Here is a 15,664-nt window from a genome sequence, read left to right as displayed (position 1 = left end):
CACAGTCCAACTGCCAAAACTGCCAGAATCTCTCGAGTCAAGTTGATTGGTGAAAGGGTGAAAGAGAGAAGGCCACAGAATAAAGAAAAATGGGGGGAGGAGCACCAGAGGGAGGTGATGGGCGGGCAAGGAGATAAAATGAGAGAGGGAAAAGGGGATGGGAAATGGTGAAAGTGGTGGTGGGGGGGAGGCATTACTGGAAGTTTGAGAAATCGATGTTCATGCCACCAAGCTACCCAAATGGAATATAAGGCGCAAACAACAGGAATTCTGCAGATGCTGGAAATTCAAGCAACACACATCAAGGTTGCTGGTGAATGCAGCAGGCCAGGCAGCATCTCTGGGAAGAGGTAGAGTCGACGTTTCAGGCCGAGACCCTTCATCAGGAATATAAGGTGTTGTTCCTCCAGCCGAAGTGTGGCCTCATCACAACAGTGCAGGAGGGCATGGGTGGAAAGTGGAATTAAAATGGCAGCCACTGGGAGATCCCACTTGTTCTGGCTCTTGGCCACCACCCAGGACGTGCCTTCTCCTCATTATGACCATCAGGGAGGAGATACAGGAGTCTGAAGGCACACACTCAACGATTCAGGAACAGCTTCTTCCTCTCTACCATCAGATTTCGGAATGAAAATTGAATCAATGAACACCACCTCACTACTATTATTTCCTTTTTTGCACTACTTAATTTAATTTTTATATATACTGTATATTTCGTATTGTAATTTATAGTTTGTTAATATGTATTACATTGTACTGCTGCAACAAAACAACAAGTTTCATGACATCTGCTAGTGATTTTGAACCTGTTGCTAATTCTGATTCTGAAGGTATCTTTGCACACCTCACTCTGGCTGGGCTCAGGGTGAAGATAGGCAGTGCTGAAACACAAAAGAACGGAAATTACTTGGAGTATTTGGTACCATCGCTTCTGTAGCGGACTTGGCAAAGCAACAAGACTTCGGGAACAGCTCAGAAGAAAGGCTGGTTTCACTGGAAGATGAGATGTCCATGGTTACTGGGAGCTGTAGTTATGCTGGTCACAAAACCTCCTGTAAAGGGCTTTCAGATGTAGATGAGGCTGGTGTTAGGAATCGGTACTTCAGACTCAGCTCTTTGTCCAATTTCTGAAAAAGAAAGATGAAAACAAACCCAGGGTCAGTTTCTTCCCTGTGTGTTCATAAATACAGTGGATTCCAGTTAATTGGGACACATCAGGACCAGTACATTTTGGCTTAGTTAGACGGTAGCCCTAATTAGCCAAAGTTTCATGGAAATAGCTAAAAAAGTATAAAAAAGGCAAACTGAATAACAATTTATATACCTAAATGAAATATAGAACAAATCACAGCACTACAGTACTACTGTACTATAAAACTGTGTATTACTTCCTAACAGTTATTGACGGATAGCGCATGCTGCCGCATGCATGAACAAAATCAAAGCAGATTAGGGACTGCCTTCATACAATGCTTTTGACAATTGCATCTCCCAAATCTTCATTTTCATTGTAATATTCAAGATGATTGTCGATACCTTCAAATTCGTCTAAATGCTATTCACCATCATCATCATCACTATGTGGGAGATTGCGATCTTTAACCATGATTGTTCTTGGCAAATTTTTCTACAGAAGTGATTTGCCATTGGCTTCTTCTGAGCAGTGTCTTTACAAAATGGGTGACCCCAGCCATTATCAATACTCTTCAGAGATTGTCTGCCTGGAGTCAGTGGTCACATAACCAAGACTTGTGATATGCACCAGTGGCTCGTTCGACCATCCACCACCTGCTCCCATGGCTTCACTTGACCCTGATCAGGGGGTGGGTGGGGGGTAAGCAGCTACTACAGCTTGCCCAAGGACAGGCTAGCAGAGAGAATGAGTGCCTTAGATAGAAACATACCCTCCACCCTGCCACCCAGATAAATGCTATCATCTCTTACAAAGTAAAATCAAGTGACATAGGTGACAACAGGGCTTCACTTCCAGATGAGCTCAATGCCTTCTCTGCTCACATTGACCATCAAAATAAGCTCCCACAACCCCCGATGACCCTCTGAGGCTGATGTGAGAGCATTCTTCAGGAGGGTGAACCAGTGGAAAGCATCTGGCCCAGATGGGGAACCTGGCCAAGTACTAAGGACCTGTGCTGGTCAACTGGTTGAAGTGTTCACTGAGATCTTTAACCTCTCACGTCAACAGTCTGAGATACACACCTGCTTCAAGCAGACTTCAATGATACCAGTGCCCAAGAAGAGCGTGGTGACCTGCCCCAATGACTACCACCCAGCAGCACTTATAACCACAGTGATGAAGTGTTTTGCGAGGTTGGTCATAAAATGTACTCACTCCTTCTTCAGATGTGAACTGGATCTACTCCAATTTGCCTTCCGCACAACGGGTCCACAGCAGATCCGATTTTATTGGCTCTTCACTCACCCCTGGACAATGAAGATGCATACATCAGGATGCTCTTAGCCCAGTTCATCAGGGCTAAAGCCCTTCCCACCATTGAGCACATCTACATGGAGCATTGCTGGAGAAAAGCAGCATCCATCATCAGGGACCAGCACCACCCAGGCCACGCTCTCTTCTCACTGCTGCCATCAGGAAGAAGCTACAGGAGCCTCAGGACTCACACCACCAGCTTCAAGAACAGTTATTACCCTTCAACCATCAGGCTCTTGAACCAGAGGGGATAACTTCACTCAACCCATCACTGAAATGTTTCTTCAACCAATGGACTCACTTTCAAGGACTCTTCATCTCATGTTCTCGATATTTATTGCTATTTATTTATTATTTATTTCTTTTTGTATTTGCACAATTTCTTGTCTTACTGTACATGTACACTGGTTGAATGCCTAAGTTGTTGCGGTTTTTCATTGATACCATAGAGCATAAGACATAGAGCAGAATTTGGCCATTCAGCCCATCGAGTCTGCTCCACTATTCCATCATGGCTGATCCCGGATCCCACTCAACCCCATACACCTGTCTTCTCGCCATATCCTTTGATGCCCTGACCAGTCAGGAAATGATCAACTTCCACCTTAAATATACCCATGGACTTGGCCTCCACCATAGTCTGTGGCAGAGCATTCCACAGATTCAGTACTCTCTAGCTAAAAAAATTCCTCCATACTCCTGTTCTAAAAGGATGCCCCTCAATTTTGAGGCTGTGCCCTCTTGCTCTCAATAACCCCACTATAGGAAACATCTTCTCCACATCCACCCATCTAGTCCTTTCAATATTCAATAGGTTTCAATGAGTTCCCCCACATACTTCTAAATTCCAGTGAGTACAGGCCCAAAGCTGCCAAATGCTCCTCATATGTTAACCCCTTCATTCCTGGAATCATCCTCGTGAACCTCCTCTGGACTCTCTCCAATGACAACACATCCCTTCTGAGATATGGGGCCCAAAACTTTTGACAATACTCCAAGTATGACCCGGATCTGGGCCGTACCCTCCAAATATCTGGACCTGCCTCTCGGTTTTTTTGCACTACCTTACTTTCCATTTTTCTATTTTCTATTTATGATCTATAATTTAAATTTTTAATATTTACTATCAATTTGTACTCCAGGGAGCATGAAGCGCAGAATCAAATATCGCTGTGATGATTGTATGCTTGAGTATCAATTGCTTGGAGACAATAAAGTATAAAGTATAAAGTATGGTCTGACTAGTGTTTTATAAAGGCTCGGCATTATTTCCTTGCTTTTTTATTCTATGATGATTATTGTTCTATTATGAATTTATTGAGTATGCCTGCAAGAAAATGAATCTCTGGTGACATATAAGCACTTTGATAATCAATTTACTTTGAGCTTTGAGAAGTTTGTGAAGATTCATTATGACATTTAAAACTTCTAAAGGTGTGTGCTGGAGAGCATACTGATTGGTTGCATCATGGCTTGGTATGGAAATGTCTTTGAATGGAAAATCCTCCCTGGTAGTGAATACGGCCAAGTACATCCAGTACAAGGCAGCCCACTCGATTGGTACCCCTTCCACAAACATCCAATCCCTCCACCATTGACAAACAGTCGCGGCAGTGCGTACTATCTACAAGGTGCACTGCAATAACACACCAAAGTTTCTAAGGCAGCACCTTCCAGACCCATGACCACGACCATCTAGAAGGACGAGCACAGCTGATACCTGAGAACACGACCACTTGGAAATTCCTCTCCAAGTCACTCACCATCCTGACTTGGAAACATCACTATTCCTTCATTGTCACTGGATCAAAATCATGGAATTCCCTCCCTAACAGCACGGTGGGTGTACCTACACCTCAGGGACTGCAGCAGTTCTGGAAGGCAGCTCATCAGCACCTTCTCAAGGGCCACTAGGGATGGGAAATAAATGCTGGATAGCTGGTGACACCCACATCCCGTAAATGAAGAAATAATAAAAAAAACATAGGAGCAGAATTAGGCCATTCAGCCCATTAAGTCTGCTCCACTATTCCATGATGGCTGATTTATTATCCCTACAACCTCTATCCCCTGCTTTCTTCCTGTAACCTTTGACTTCCTGACTAATCAAAAAACTATAAACTTCTGCTTTAAATATGCTCAATGATTTGCCCTCTAAATGCGACCGTGGCAATAAATTCAACAGATTCCCCACCCTCTGGCTAAAAAAATTTTTCAACTCTTTTTTCAAATGGACGCCCCTCTATTCTGAGGCTGTGCCTTCTGGTCCTAGACTCTCCCACTATAGGAAACATCCTCTCCACATCCACTCTATCTGTGCCCTCTGGTCCTAGACTCCCCACTATAGGAAACATCCTCTCTACATCCACTCTATCTGTGCTCTCTGATCCTAGACTCCCCACTATAGGAAACATCCTCTCCACATCCACTCTATCTGTGTCCTCTGGTCCTAGACTCCCCACTATAGGAAACATCCTCTCTACATCCACTCTATCTGTGCTCTCTGATCCTAGACTCCCCACTATAGGAAACATCCTCTCCACATCCATTCTATCTGTGCCCTCTGGTCCCAGACTCCCCCACTATAGGAAACATCCTCTCCACATCCACTCTATCTGTGTCCTCTGGTCCTAGACTCCCCCACCATCAGAAACATCCTCTCCAGATCCACTCTATCTGTGCCCTCTGGTCCTAGACTCCCCACTATAGGAAACATCCTCTCCACATCCACTCTATCTGTGTCCTCTGATCCTAGACTCCCCACTATAGGAAACATCCTCTCCACGTCCACTCTATCTGTGCTTTTTAATATTTGAAATGTTTCTATGAGATGCCCACTCATTCTTTTAAACTCCAGAGAGTACAGGCCCAGAGTCATCAAACGCTCCTCAAACATTAACCCTTTCACTCCTAGGATCGTTCTCGTGAACCTCTTCTGGACCCTCTCCAATGCCAGAACATCCTGGGGCCGAAAACTGCTGACAGTACTCCAAGTGCAGTAGACCACTGCTTGATAAAACCACAGCTTTTCCCTCACTGTCTTCGGATGTGCGGGTGACCAGCTCCTTCCTGTTCTGAGTGCTCTGCTGTGCAGCATTAGCCTGCCTCTTGCCTGCCTCCCGTTGCCTCACTGGGTTGTGTTGGTGGTTGCACGTGGGAGGGAGCAGTGTCAGTGTGGCCTCTGCACAATGAAGTGGAAGAGAAATCAGAATCAAGATCGTTATCGCTGACAAATGTTGTGAACTTTGGTGCTTTGCAGCAGTGCAAAGAGCAAATGTGACATGTGGGAACTCAGGGAGGCTGACAGTGTCCCTGAAGACTACGTGTGCAGGAAGTGTGTCCGTCTGCAGCTCCTGACTGACCGCATGGCAGCACTGGACCTGCGCTTGGACTTACTTTGGAGCATCCGAGATGCTGGGAATGTTGTGGATAGCACATTTATTGAGCTGGTCACACCGCAGTTTAAGGATCTAAGGAAAGGTAGGGGATGGGTGACCAACAGGAAGAGTAGTAGCAGGAAGATAGTACAGGAGTCTCCTGCGGTCATCTCCCTCAAAACAGATATACCACTTTGGAGTCTGTCGGGGGAGATGGCTCATCGGATGAAGGCAGCAATAGCCAGGATCATGGCACCGTGGGTGGCTCTGCTGTTCATGAGGGCAAGAAAAAATGTGGCGGAGCTGTGTGGTAGGGGATTCCATGGTAAGGGGAATAGAGAGGAGCTTTTGTGGCCGCAAACGGGACTCCCGTATGGTGTGTTGCCTCCCGGGTGCAAGGGTCAGAGATGTCTCGGAGAGGCTGCAGGGCATTCTGAAAGGGGAGGGTGAGCAGCCAGCTGTCGTGGTGCATGTAGGTACTAACGATATAGGAAGAAAGCGGGATGAGGTCCTGCAAGCTGAATTTAGGGAGCTAGAAGATAAATTAAAGAGTAGGACCTCAAAGGTAATGATCTCAGGATTATTACCGGTGCCGCGTGCTAGCTAGAGTTGGAATAGCAGGATAGCTAGAATGAATATGTGGCTTGAGCGGTGGTGCAGGAGGGAGGGTTTCAGATTCTTGGGGCATTGAAACCGCTTCTGGGGGACCAGTACCGCCTGGATGGTCTATATCTGGGCAGGGCTGGAATCAAAGTCCTAGGGAGATTGTTTGCTCATGTTGTTGGGGAGGCTTTAAACTAAATATGGCAGGGGGATGGGAACCCACACAGAAAAGAAGAGGGAAGTGATACAGAGACCAAAGCTAGAGTTAGTGAACAAAAAAGTAAGAGTAGAGTGCATAAAAGTAAAAAGCAAAAATCGCATAGGTCACCAGATTCTAAAAGGACAATGAGTATAAGGGCACTTTATCTAAATGCCCATAGTATTAGAAACAAGGTTAGTGAACTTGTGGTACAGATGAGTACCAAGCTAGTGGCCATTACAGAAACCTGGTTGCAAGGTGGGGATGACTGGGAATTAAGTACCCAAGGGTATCAGGTAATGCGGGAAGGTAGGCAGGAAGGCAGAGGAGGTGGGGTGGGGCTCTTGATTAAGGATGAGATCAGGGTGATTGTGAGACACAATATAAGATCTACGGAGCAGAATGTTGAGTCCATCTGCGTAGAGATTAAGAATAGTAAAGGGAAAAATTCACTGGTGGGAGTTGTCTATAGGCCACCTAATAAAAATATTGCAGTGGCAGAGGCAACTAACCAAGAAATAACTGAGGCTTGTAAGAACGGAACAGCAGTTGTCATGGGGGATTTTAACTTCCACATAGATTGGGTGAATCAGGTTGGTCAAGGAAGTCTCGAGGAGGACTTCATAAAATGCATCCGTGATGGCTTTCTTGAGCAGCATGTTAGTGAACTTACAAGGGAAAATGCCATCTTAGATCTAGTCCTGTGCAATGAGACAAGTAAGATTAATGACTACAATTAACGATTGTAGTCAGGGATCCTCTTGGAAAGAGTGATCATAGTATGATTGAATTTTGCATTAAGATGGAGGATGAAATAGTTAGATCTAAAACTAGTGTATTATGCTTGAACAAGGGAGACTACAACAGGATGAGGAAGGAGTTGGCTAATGTGGATTGGGAGCACAGGCTATTTGGCAGGATAGTTGAGGAACAGTGGAATACTTTCAAAGAGATTTTTCACAGTGCTCAACAAAAGTATATTCCAGTCAAAAGTCAGGACAGTAAGTGTAGGGAGAGCCAGCCTTGGATAACTAAGGAAATAAAAGATAGTATCAAATTAAAAGCTCATGTGTACAAAGTTGCAAAGAGTAGTGGGAGACTGGAGGATTGGGAAAACTTTAAAAAGCAACAGAGAACAACTAAACAAGAAATAAGGAAAGGGAAGATAGAGTATGAAAGTAAATTAGCACAAAATATAAAAACAGATAGCAAAAGTTTTTATAAATATATAAAGTGGAAGAGGGTGACTAAAGTCAATGTAGGTCACTCGGAAGACGAGAAGGGGAAATTGATATTGGATGATAAGGAAATGGCTGAGGCATTGAACGACTATTATGTGTTGGTCTTCACGGTGGAGGACACGTCTAATATGCCAAAGAAGGATGTTATGGACGAAATGGGAGGTGAGGACCACGATAAAGAGATAGTGATGAGCAAGCTAGAGGGCCTGAAAGTATATAAGTTCCCTGATCGTGATGGGATGCATCCCAGGGTGCTGAGGGAATTGGCGGAGGTTATAGTAGACATGTTGGTAATCATTTATCAAAACTCTCTAGACTCTGGGCAGGTCCCAGCGGATTGAAAGACAGCAAATGTCACGCCACTTTTTAAAAAAAGGATGTAGGTAAAAGACAGGCAACTATAGGCCAGTTAGCTTTAACATCTGTAGTCGGGAAGATGCTTGAAGCTGTCATTAAGAAAGAAATAGTGAAACTTTAGAAAGGAATGGTTCCATTAGACAGATGCAGCATGGATTCAGAAAGGGCAGCTCCTGATTGACAAACTTACTGGAGTTCTTTGAGGACATAATGAGTGCAGTGGATAGAGGGGAACAGGTAGATGTCGTATACCTGGATTTCCAGAAGGCGTTCGATAAGGTGCCGCACAAGAGACTTATAAATAAGATAAGGATGCATGGAGTCGGAGGAAGTGTATTGGCATGGATAGTGGATTGGTTAACCGATAGAAGGCAGAGAGTTGGTATAAATGGTTGTTTCTCCGGTTGGCAGTCTGTGGTGAGTGGAGTGCCGCAGGGGTCAGTGCTGGGCCCGCAGCTGTTTACCATTTACATTGATGATTTGGAAGAGGGGACTGAGTGTAGCGTAGCAAAATTTGTTGATGACACTAAACAGTGGAAAAGCAAATTGTACAGAGGATGTGGAGAGTCTGCAGAGGGATATAGATTGGTTAAGTGAGTGGGCCAAGGTCTGGCAGCTGGAATACAATGTTGGTAAATGCAAGATCATCCACTTTGGAAGGAATAATAGAAGAGCAGATTATTACTTAAATGATGAAAGATTGCAGCATGCTATTGTGCAGAGGGACTTGGGAGTGCTTGTTCATGAATCGCAAAAAGTTGGCTTGCAGGTACTGTATTAAGAAGGCAAACGGAATGTATGGCCTTCATTGCCAGAGGGATTGAGTTCAAGAGCAGGGAGGTCATGCTGCAACTGTACAGGATACTGGTGAGGCTGCACCTGGAGTACTGCGTGCAGTTCTGGTCTCCATACTTGAGGAAGGATATACTGGCTTTGTAGGCGGTGCAGAGGAGGTTCACCAGGTTGATTCCAGGGATGAAGGGGTTAACATATGAGGAGAGATTGAGTCGCCTGGGACTATACTCTCTGGAATTCAGAAGAATGAGAGGGGATCTAATAGAAACATAAAAGTAGGGAAGTTGTTTCCATTGGTAGGTGAGACTAGAACTAGGGGACATTGCCTCAAGATTCAGGGGAGAAGATTTAGGACGGAGATGAGGAGAAACTGTTTTTCCCAGGGAGTGGTGAATCTGTGGAATTCTCTGCCCAGGGAAGCAGTTGAGGCTTCTTCACTAAATATATTTAAGATACAGTTAGATAGGTTTTTACATAGTAAGGGAATTAAGGGTTATGGGGAAAAGGCAGGTAGGTGGAGCTGAGTTTATGGACAGAACAGCCATGATCTTATTGAATGGCGGGGCAGGCTCGATGGGCCGGATGGCCTACTCCTGCTCCTATTTCTTATGTTCTTAAATTTATTTTAAGTTGCAATAAGAATATATTTAATAAATAAAGATTGCAAAAAACAGAGAGCAAAACAATGATGAAGTGTTCACGGATACTCGCACAATTCAAAATCTGATGATGGAGGGGAAGAGGCTGTTCCTAAAACACGAGTTTTGCTAAAGGGTCTTGGCCAAAAGCATTGACTGTGCTTTTTCCCATAGATGCTGCCTGGCCTGCTGAGTTCCTCAACCATTTTGTGCGTGTTGACAGGACATCAAACCAACACAGGACACCGAACCAACACAGGACACCAAAGCAACACAGGACATCAAAGCAACACAGGACATCAAAGCAACACAGGACATCAGAGCAACACAGAACATCAAAGCAACACAGGACATCAAAGCAACACAGGACACCAAAGCAACACAGGACATCAAACCAACCATGAATGAGAAGTTGAGAGGTGATAGATGGGAAAGGTAAGAGGCTGAAGATGAAGGAATCTGATCGGAGAGGACACAGTCAGGTTGGAGGAGCAACACCTCATATGCTATCTCGGTAGCCTCCAACGTCAGGGCATGAATACTGATTTTTCTAACTTCCAGTAACTTCTCTCCCCCCCCCCTTTATCCATACTGTTCCCACTCTTGCCCCTTCTCTTCTCCTCATCTACCCATCACCTTTCTCTCGTTTCCCTCCTCTTCCCTTTCTCGCATGGTCTACTCTCCTCTCTTATCAGATTCCAGCTCTCACCTCCCAGCCTCTTACTTTATCTGCCCTCCTCCACCCACCCACCTTCTCCCTCACCTGGTCTCACCTATGACCTGCCAGCCTGTATGCCACCCTCTCTCCCACTACCTTCTTATTCTGGCTTCCTCACCCTTCCTTTCCAGTCCTGATAAAGTGTCTTGGTCCAAAGCTCCAACTGCTTATTCTCCTCCATAACAGTAGAGGAGTTATAGAAAAGCCGGGAGGAGAAGATGGCAGCGCGCCGCGTGTGCGCAGCTCTCCGGTGAAAAATGATATCGTATCTGTTAAATAGGGGCCGTGGACAATTCTGATTTGATGGAGAATGGACGTGAAAGCACAGAGGAACATCTGGAGAAATTTCTGAAACGCCCGTTTGCTGCTGTCGTTACTGTGTGGTTCGGGAATCTTTCGGAGGGTAGGCCTCAAAATCCCCGGCCTTGCCTGCTTTTGGCGACAGAGAAGGAGGTCGAATCGTTCCGACAGAGGTGCCGCTCAGTATTCGGTGTCGGAGAGCTGATCAGAGCTCGAAGTTTTCGGATGACTCAGAGTCGGATTGTGGTCTGCGTGAGATGTGGGATATTTGAGAGACTTTGAACTTTACTGTGCTCATGGACTTCTTCATCGAGTTATGGTATTGTTGCACTGTTGTAACTATATGTTATAATTATGTGGTTTTGTCAGTTTTTTCAGTCTTGGTTTGTCCTGTGTTTTGTGATATCACACCGGAGGAAATATTGTATCATTTCTTAATGCATGCATTACTAAATGACAATAAAAGGGGACTACGTGTCTTCATAATCTATCAGTGAGAAAATGATCTTATATTTGGAAACGCATGGATTAAAAGAAGAGAATCAGTGAAGTTTGTTGAGGGTAATTTCATGTCTGGCAACCCAGGCCTGTACCAGAAAACCAGGCATGATTTGTGGAGGGCTATTTCAAGGGCAAAGAGACAATTTTGAATGAGGTTGGAGGTTACATCAGATGCACAGCAACTCTGGCAGGGTTTGCAAGACATTACTTCCTACAAAGCGAAACCCAATAGCATGAATGGCAGCGATGCTTCATTACCAGATGAACTCAACGCCTTCCATGCCCACTTTGAAAAGGCGAACACAACTACAGCTGTGAAGATCCCTGCTGCACCTGATGACCCTGTGATCTCTGTCTCAGAGGCCGATGTTAGGTTGTCTTTAACGAGAGTGAACCCTCGCAAGGCAGAAGGTCCTGATGGAGTACCTGGTAAGGCTCTGAAAATTTGTGCCAACCAACTAGCAGGAATATTCAAGGACATTTTCAACCTCTCACTGCTATGGGCAGGAGTTCCCACTTGCTTCAAAAAGGCAACAATTATACCAGTGCCAAAGAAGAATAATGTGAGCTGCCAAAATGACTATCGACAGTGATGAAATGCTTTGAGAGGTTAGTCATGACTAGACTGAACTCCTGCCTCAGCAAGGACCTGGACCCACTGCAATTTGCCTATCGCCACAATAGGTTAATGGCAGACACAATATCCATGGCTTTTCACACGGCTTTAGACCACCTAGACAACACAAACACCTATGTCAGGATGGGGTTCATCGACTATAACTCAGCACTTAATACCATCATTCCCAAAATCCTGACTGAGAAGTTGCAGAACCTGGGCCCCTGTACCTCCCTCTGCAATTGGATCCTTGACTTCCTAACCGGAAGACCACAGTCAGTGTGGATTGATGATAACATCTCCTCCTCGCTGACGATCAACACTGGCGCACCTCAGGGATGTGTGCTTAGCCCACTGCTCTACTCTCTGCATACACATGAGTGTGTGGCTAGGCATAACTCAAATACCATCTGTAAGTTTTCTGATGATACAACCATTGTTGGTAGAATCTCAGGTGGTGAGGAGAGGGCGTACATGAGCGAGATATGCCAACTAGTGGAATGGTGCCACAGCAACAACCTGGCACTCAACGTCAGTAAGACGAAAGAGCTGATTGTGGACTTCAGGAAGGGTAAGACGAAGGAACACATACCAATCCTCATAGAGAGATCAAAAGTGGAGAGAGTGAGCAGCTTCAAGTTCCTGGGTGTCAAGATCTCTGTGGATCTAACCTGATCTCAACATATCGATGTAGTTATAAAGAAGGCAAGACAGTGGCTATACTTCATTAGGAGTTTGAAGCAATTTGGCATGTCAACAAATACACTCAAAAACTTCTATAGTTGTACCATGGAGAGCATTCTGACAGGCTGCATCACTGTCTGGTATGGAGGGGCTATTGCACAGGACCAAAAGAAGCTGCAGAAGGTTGTAAATCTAGTCAGCTCCATCTTGGGCACTAGCCTACAAAGTACCCAGGACATCTTTAGGGAGCGGTGTCTCAGAAAGGCAGCATCCATTATTAAAGATCTCCAGCACCCAGGGCATGCCCTTTTCTCACTGTTACCATCAGGTAGGAGATACAGAAGCCTGAAGGCACACACTCAGTGATTCAGGAACAGCTTCTTCCCCTCTGCCATCCGATTCCTAAATGAACATTGAACCCTTGGACACTACCTCACTTTTTTAATATACAGTATTTCTGTTTTTGCACATTTTTAATAATCTACTTTATACTTTATACTTTATTGTTGCCAAACAATTGGTACTAGAACATACAATCATCACAGCGATATTTGATTCTGCGCTTCACACTCCTTGGATTACAAATATTAAATATATTAAAAATAGTTAAAATTAGTAAATATTAAACATTTAAATTATAAATCATAAATAGAAAATAGAAAAATGGGAAGTAAGATAGTGCAAAAAAACCGAGAGGCAGGTCCGGATATTTGGAGGGTATGGCCCAGATCCGGGTCAGGATCCGTTCAGCAGTCTTATCACAGTTGGAAAGAAGCTGTTCCCAAATCTGGCTGTATGAGTCTTCAAGCTCCTGAGCCTTCTCCCAGAGGGAAGAGGGACGAAAGGTCTGTTGGCTGGGTGGGTCGTGTCCTTGATTATCCTAGCAGCACTGCTCCGACAGCGTGCGGTGTAAAGTGAGTCCAAGGACGGAAGATTGGTTTGTGTGATGTGCCGCGCCGTGTTCACGATCTTCTGCAGCTTCTTCCGGTCTTGGATAGGACAACTTCCATACCAGGCTGTGATGAGCCTAGAAGAATGCTTTCTACGGTGCATCTATAAAAATTAGTGAGGGTTTTAGGGGACGGGCCAAATTTCTTTAGTTTTCTCAGGAGGTAAAGGCGCCGGTGGGCCTTCTTAGCAGTGAACTCTGCTTGGTTGGACCAGTCAGGTCATTTGTGATATTGACCCCGAGGAACTTAAAGCTTTTGACCTGTTCCACTTGCGCATCACCGATGTAAATTGGGTCATGCGGTCCGCTACTCCTTCTGAAGTCAACAACCAATTCCTTCGTCTTGCTGACGTTGAGGGATAGGTTATTGTCTTCGCACCATGCCACCAGGTTCTTAATTTCCTCTCTGTACTCAAACTCGTCATTACCCGAGATACGGCCTACAATTGTTGTGTCATCAGCAAACTTATATATTGAGTTTGATGGAAACTTGGCTACACCATCATGGGTGCACAGTGAGTACAGCAGGGGGCCGAGCACACAGCCTTGTGGAGCACCGGTGCTCAGAGTGATTTGTATATATATTCAATATACGTAATTGATTTACTTGTTTATTTATTATTACATTTTATTTTATTTATTATATTTTTTCTCTCTCTGCTAGATTATGAACTGCTGCTGCTAAGTTAATAAATTTCACATCACATGCTGGTGATAATAAACCTGATTCTGAATTCTAAGAGGGGGCCTGATGGTTAGGGGTAATCTGGTGTCCCTGCCTTCTTCAAGAATCTCCAGGGAACTGTTCAGATGGTCTCTCAGTGGCTTTTCCAATGCTCGAAATGGTGTCTCAATGACAATGGTCAGGGGAATCAGTTCAAAAGCCGTGAGGTAATGTTGCAGCTCTATGAAACTCTGGTTAGACCACACTTGGAGTATTGTGTCCAGTTCTGGTTCCATCATTACAGGAAGGATGTGGAAGCTTTAGAGAGGGTGCAGACGAGATTTACCAGGATTTTGCCTGGATTAGAGAGTTTGTTTTAGAGAGATTAGAAAATAGGTTGAGCAAGCTAGGGTTTTTTCCTCTTTGAAGTGAAGAAAAATGAGAGGTGACTTGATAGCAATGTAAAAGGTGATAAGATACACAGATAGAGTGGACAGTCAGAGACTTTACCCCAGCAGAAATAGTTATCAGGGGGCATAATTTTAGGATGACTGGAGGAAAGTATAGAGGGATATCAGATGTAGTTTTTTTCAGACAAAGAGCGATGGATGCGTGGAACATGCTGCCAGGGGTGGTGGGAGAGGCAGATACATAGGGGAGATTTAAGAAACTCTTACATAGGTACATGAATGACAGAAAAATGGAGAGTTCTGTAGGAGGGAGGGGTTAGAATGATCTTAGTAGGTTAAACGGTTGGGGGGGGGGTTGTGATTGGATTTTGGATTACTCCTGTATGACAATGATCCTGGGGGGGGCGGTTTGGAAGGGAGCAGAAGCCATCAAGGGAGTTGAGTTCGTGGAATTCATTGCCACAGGCGGCTGTGGAGGCCAGGTCATTGAGAATATTTAAAGAGGAGGTTGACAGGTTCTTGATAATTTATTTAGTTATTTTATTTATTGCCAGATACAGCATGGAGCGGCCCTTTCGCTCAATGAGCTGCACCACCCAGCTGGCCTGATGACAGTGACCAACTCCCCTCCTAACCAGTGCGTCTGTGGACGGTGGGAGAACACCGGAGTACCCGGAGGAAACCTACCGGCTCACGGGAAGGAAGTAGAAGCTCCTTACGGGGGAGGCCAGCACTGACTCTCCGAGCTGTCACCGGGGGGTGCTGAGAGGGCACCGTCTCCCTTCAGTCAGAGGGTGGTTAATGACGGGGCAGGCAATGGCCTGATTCTGCTCCGAGGTGCCATGGTCTGATGAAGCAGGGGACGAGGGTCCGGGGTCGCCCCGGTCGCAGGCGCCGCTCAGCGGGGCGGGATGGAGGCCAATCGGCCCGGGCACGGGTGTTGCCACGGTGACGGGCCCGGGTCCTGTTTCCATGGAGACGCCGGGTTCTCATCCTACCCCTCCACCCCCAAACACCCACCCCCTCCGCTCAGCCTCACCCTGACCTCATCGTTGCTAGGCGACACCCGTTGCCGTGAGACCGAGACGCCGAGAGGGGCCTTTCCCACGGCGTCATTGGCCGTTTAGGACCCCACGTCGGTTTGGGTGGTTGCCGGCAATGTG

At 45.5% G+C, this 15,664-nt stretch overlaps 1 long non-coding RNA gene across 1 annotated transcript; it reads right to left on the bottom strand.

The window, feature by feature from the left end:
- Positions 1–498: 498 nt before the first annotated feature.
- LOC140199715 (uncharacterized) lies at positions 499–15,497 on the bottom strand. Its single transcript, XR_011886470.1, has 3 exons — positions 15,189–15,497; positions 2,351–2,442; positions 499–1,127 (listed from the first exon to the last, which is right to left on the bottom strand). It is a non-coding gene; the product is annotated as an uncharacterized lncRNA (long non-coding RNA).
- Positions 15,498–15,664: the final 167 nt, after the last annotated feature.

This window comes from Mobula birostris, chromosome 6, assembly GCF_030028105.1.
Source record: "Mobula birostris isolate sMobBir1 chromosome 6, sMobBir1.hap1, whole genome shotgun sequence".
Lineage (NCBI taxonomy): Eukaryota > Metazoa > Chordata > Chondrichthyes > Myliobatiformes > Myliobatidae > Mobula > Mobula birostris.
Note: the sequence above shows the minus strand (reverse complement) of the source record. Positions and strands in the feature narration are given on the sequence as shown.